The sequence below is a fragment of the Drosophila hydei genome, unplaced genomic scaffold, assembly GCF_003285905.1.
Source record: "Drosophila hydei strain 15085-1641.00,03,60 unplaced genomic scaffold, DhydRS2 tig00000271-arrow-arrow-pilon, whole genome shotgun sequence".
NCBI classification, from domain to species: domain Eukaryota; kingdom Metazoa; phylum Arthropoda; class Insecta; order Diptera; family Drosophilidae; genus Drosophila; species Drosophila hydei.
The window spans coordinates 1,913,111-1,918,990 of NW_022045701.1; positions in this window are offsets into that span (position 1 = coordinate 1,913,111).

A 5,880-nucleotide genomic window follows, 5' to 3' on the forward strand; every position below is an offset into this window, starting at 1 on the left:
CTCACCCAAATGAATATTGAATCTAAAAGTCTCCAGACTGTGACCTAATAACCCTAAAGATGATTGTTGTGATTCCTTGTTGTGCCGACTACATTAGTGTCCAGCTTTTCAATGTCATTACCAAATTTGGCCAATTCCCAGAGAGATTAAAAGTTATCAAAAAATATCAAATGAAACCAAAGCAAGGAAATACGAAGCATTCGTAAAGCGAGACTATGAATAGCGACGCTATGAATAGTTTAATTAAAAGGTCTGATGTATAAAATCAAACCAATGCCCTCAAGCAAAACACATAAGCTGTGAAAGCCTTCGACACGAAGTCTAAGATAATATGAGTAGATAAGATAAGTAAGATATATCATTGCGGTGTCCGATGAGCACAGTATTGAATCTGGTATTCCACAATGTAGTGTACTTGGGCCATTGCTATGTCCACATACTAAATATAAAAGAACACAAGACTGAAAGGCAAAAACCTCCATTGGCTTATAAATGTTCCATTTTTCCTGCTCTGCACCTAACTTCTAGAATCATTCTGGATCTGCCAGTTATGGCAAAACGTTAGCATCAGCAGAATCGATGTTGCCCAAAGAGCCCAATCGAAGCTGTTGAGAACCATAACTAAACATAGGGAGAGATTTAAGCATTCTCCCAGACAGCAGGCAAACTCTCAGAACTTACAAGGTTGTCTAACCAATCCAGACTTTGCCGTAACGACTTACCAACACAGCGATGAGTCTTCGGCACGCGCATTCAGGATACAGTCAAAAAAATAACTTTTAGTTAAGGTATGCTAATAATTTTTGAAAACTTATAATTAGTCTTTTTATTATAAGAAGATTTAATGAAAACCAAAGGCAACATAAAAAAATTATATATATAAGATATAAAAAAAAAAATCAAAATTTTCAGGAATTATAACTTCTCGGTCATCCTATTTAACAGGCATCGCATCTACTAACACCGGCACTTCATTACGCAAAAGCTAAGCGGAAAATCTAAGTAAAAGTATCAGCTGACCATAAAATCACAATTTTATCGCAATTGTTGTTGTTAAAAAAGAGAAGAATGCACGCATTAGAATATATGTACGCACAAGTAAATGAAAAATGCATGGGCTTAATGTAGTATCAGTCGTTTTTCTTAATAATTTCGGTCCTACTCAACTGATTTCAACGAAATTCTACTTATTCAATTGAAATATTTGCCAGCTTATATTTGCAACAGAACTTAATGTAAAAATTTTTTTACCATTTTGAGCTGGTATTCAGAATGCACCAATGTTCGATGGAAGGCACAAGGAATGAGAGGCAGACAAAGCTCAGTTGTATTTGAGAACTGAGTGCAATCGAAAATCACTGCGCTAAAGCAATGTCAAACGAAAATAATATTAGTGACGCTGCAACATTAGAAGTGGAATATGGCTCTCTACCTAATATGTCAAATGATCCATGGCGAGTGTTAATGGACATGCAAAACAAAAATTTAATTGAACTTGTAAAAGCATTAAAATCAGCGCCATCTGTAGCAACAATTAATAAGGCAGTTGCCGAAATTTAACGTCTATCTTATTGGCTCTGAAAATAACATGCGAGGCAGTGCGTTAGTGACGGCTCTGAGTGCAGCGTTGGAAGGCAGTGCGTCGCAGTGGCTCTCGCACATATGTTATCCCGAAGTAAATTGGGCTGAGTTCAAGGAACTTTTCGTTCAGTGCTTTACCAGTGCAGAAACACCAGCAGCTATGTTTTTGACAATGTTATCAACTAGCCCGTCCGACGGAGATTGTCTCTCCAATTATGCTAGTCGCATGATGACCTCACTCATCACTAAATGGCGTGATATGGAGATTGCTGTTTCTGTGACGCTTGCTCAGTTGTCTCATATTGATACCAGATTGCAACGTCTAATCTTTACTTCAAACGTGCGCACCTGGAGTGAGTTACAGACCGAGCTTAAAGCTTTCACATTCAACAAACAGAAGAAATCTTTACAAGAAAAAAACAGCTGCAGCTGACATAAAACGGCAGAAATTGTCAACAATAAAATGTCATTTTTGTGGAAAATTGGGTCACAAGGTGGCTAAATGTAGAACTAGACAGCAACAAAGACTTTCTTCCCGTGTTGTGAGCATAGTGATAAGAGCGTGTTTGGTCGCCAATAGCAATCAAATTAAATCTGTTTCAAGTGTGGCGAAGTTGGACACATTTCAACCCATTGCAGTAAGTAAAAGATGGACAAGGTCAAGGATACGCATCAGGTGAAGAGAGTGCAGATTTATGAAGTTGTTGAGCCCAAAGGAGAGATGATTCATCATGGCGTGGTTTTCACGATAACATTTGACTCTGGTGCGGGATATTCTTTAATGAAACAAAAGATAAGACTAGTTAGTTGGTAAAAGAATTAACAATGTAGTACTATTGAAGGGTATTTGCAATGACAGCATTTTTAGTACATTATAAATACTTAGCAATGTAGAAATTAACAATCATTGTATTGAAATGCGATTCCATGTTTTGGACGATGAAGATTTGAAGAACAAAATTGTGATTGGTCGAGAAATATTATCGCAGGGTTTTCATGTCATTATGTCACCCGGAAATTTAGAAATTGTCAGATCAAAAATTGTAAGCTATTGTTCAAATAACGATCTATTTTCTGCATACTTATTTTGTCGGTGAAGATAAAGATAAATTAAACAATTTATTGAAAAACTTCTTAGCTCAAATTAATTAAAATTAAATTAGCAGACCCTAGAAAAGTTGTTCAAAGATGAGAACACAGACTTGGCCTAAATGAAAGGGAGTTAAGGCGGGACAAGATTGAAGAGCTGTTGGAATAAAATGTCATAAGGGAAAGTTGCTCACCAATATCCAAGTTCTCGTGGATACGGTGCTATCTTATTACATAAAATCAATAATAAGCCTTATATCGAGTTTTTCAGTAAGGCTGCTTCACCTGCTGAGGCACGATACTATTCTTATGAATTGGAGACTTGCGGTTGTCATGGCTATAAAGCATTTCCGTCATTATTTAACAGGTAGACATTTTGTTATTTTTACCGATTGTAATTCACTTAAAGCATCAAGATCCAAACGTGACCTATCTCCCAGGGTCCAAAGATGGTGGGCTTACAGTCGATCTCGTTTGATTTACAGTATAGGGAGAGTAAGCGAATGGCTCATGCTGAATTCTTTTCCAGAAATCTCCCATCCATGGATACGATTGGTACTTGTAAAATTTCTCAGAGACGAGTCAATCTGGCGGAGATATCTAGTGAATGGCTTATGGCTGAATAGCGCAAAGATTCCGATATTATTAATATTGTGAATAAACTAAAAGATAATACTCTTTGCAGAGGACATTGCAAAAACTTATGAGCTAAGAGCAGGAATAATTTATCGGAAAATTCAGAGAAATGGTAGAATTCGATCTTTGCCAATTGTTCCAAGACCATTTAGATGATCTGTAATAAATCTAATTCATAAGTCAATCATGCACTTAGGTTGGGAGAAGACTTTAGATAAGGCCCATGATTATTACTGGTTCGATCACATGTCTAAGAACATGCAAAAGTTTGTTGAAAACTGTATTACTTGCAAAATGTCAAAGTCATCATCAGGTAAAATTCAGGCTAGACTTCATCCAATACCAAAGATTGACACACATGATACACATAGACATGACTGGAAAGTTGACTGACAAGTCTGATAAAAAAGAGTATGTCATTGTCCAAGTGAACGTTTTTACTAAATTTGTTTATTTAACACACACACTCAAGATTGATGCTGACAACAGTATAGGTGCTGTGAAATTAGTTGTATCTTTTTTTTGAGTAACAAACCGCTTAATAGCAGACCAGGGTAAGTGTTTTGCCAGCTCTAGCTCTTTAGTGAGTTTTGTTCTCAACAAAAAATAAATTTGCATTTAATTGCGACAAAAGTTTAGAGGACCTATACAAATAGCTGAGTTGTTAGACGGAGATAGATATCCTTAGATCAATGACAAATAATAGGAAATACAAGTATGCTCACGAAGATAATAAGATAATAAGATAATAAGAAAATTGCCAAAGGAGTATGTACCAGTTAAGCTAGAAAGTAGTGAAGAGGCTTTAAATGAAATGATTGAAAAAGAAACTGTTGAGAGAGATTGAAATAATTGAAACTGTTGGAAGAGACAGTATGGATGCCTGAAAGGCTGATTATAAATCTTGAAAGAATTTGTCATAATGCAAGCACAATAGCAAAAATGTTTTGATCATGGCGTGTGTCGCATAAGATGGAAATAAGATGGGTTTATGATAATGAAAAAATTATTAAGAAAGTTAAATTCATTTAAAGATTAATTTTATATTACTTTAAGAATGAAATAAAGAGTTGAATTTAATATTCTAGAAGTTGAATTGTAGTTGCAATTGATACAGTTGTATGAAAAATGAAAATGTTAATGTAAAATTCTATTCGATAATTTATGAATAAAATGATTTATGCAGTAAAGCATTTTCATGGAATTACATGAGGTTGTGTTGTGGTCAGGATAGCCGTGCTTAAGTAGTTTGTCGGCGCGTGCTAGTAATGTGTGAGGATCGCACTGCGTATGGTGCGTCTTCGAGCATTTTCGTTAGAACTGCAACATTATGCTGATATTGCATCATCCTTTTTGTGCGTTGTGATTGTTTGTCTGTGTTTTGTAGTTTGGTAAAGTCCCGTTTTAGCGAGGCGATAGCTACAGAAGCTGTCGCTGAGCGTGGTTCGATGGAAGGCACACGGAATGAGAGACTGACAAAAGTTCAGCTGTATTTGAGAACTGAGTGCAATCGAAAATCACTGCGCTAAAGCAATGTCAAACGAAAATAATATTAGTGACGCTGCAACATTAGAAGTGGAATATGGCTCTCTACCTAATATGTCAAATGATCCATGGCGAGTGTTAATGGACATGCAAAACAAAAATTTAATTGAACTTGTAAAAGCATTAAAATCAGCGCCATCTGTAGCAACAATTAATAAGGCAGTTGCCGAAATTTAACGTCTATCTTATTGGCTCTGAAAATAACATGCGAGGCAGTGCGTTAGTGACGGCTCTGAGTGCAGCGTTGGAAGGCAGTGCGTCGCAGTGGCTCTCGCACATATGTTATCCCGAAGTAAATTGGGCTGAGTTCAAGGAACTTTTCGTTCAGTGCTTTACCAGTGCAGAAACACCAGCAGCTATGTTTTTGACAATGTTATCAACTAGCCCGTCCGACGGAGATTGTCTCTCCAATTATGCTAGTCGCATGATGACCTCACTCATCACTAAATGGCGTGATATGGAGATTGCTGTTTCTGTGACGCTTGCTCAGTTGTCTCATATTGATACCAGATTGCAACGTCTAATCTTTACTTCAAACGTGCGCACCAGGAGTGAGTTACAGACCGAGCTTAAAGCTTTCACACGCCAGCTTTCAATGACAACATTTGACTCTGGAGTGGAATGTTCTTTAATTAAACAAAAGATAAGTGCAAAGTTCGTTGGTAAAACAATTATCAATGTAGTACTATTGAAGCGTATTGGCAATGACAACATTTGTAGTACATTGCAAATACTTAGCAATGTAAAAATTAACAATCCTTTGGTTGAAATGATATTCTATGTGTTGAGTGATGAATATTTGGGGTCTGAGTGCAATCGAAACTCGCTGCGCTAAAGCAATGCCACACGAACTGTTACATATAAACTAACAAAACTATTATACCATACAGACTTTTCAACGCTCAAACCTGTCACACTCGATACCTGTAAAATTCGTACTTGTTTGGTTTCCTCACTTTCAGGTCCGATCAATAAAAATATGATCAGACGCTGATCAAGGCTGATCCATACATGTAGTTACACTATTTA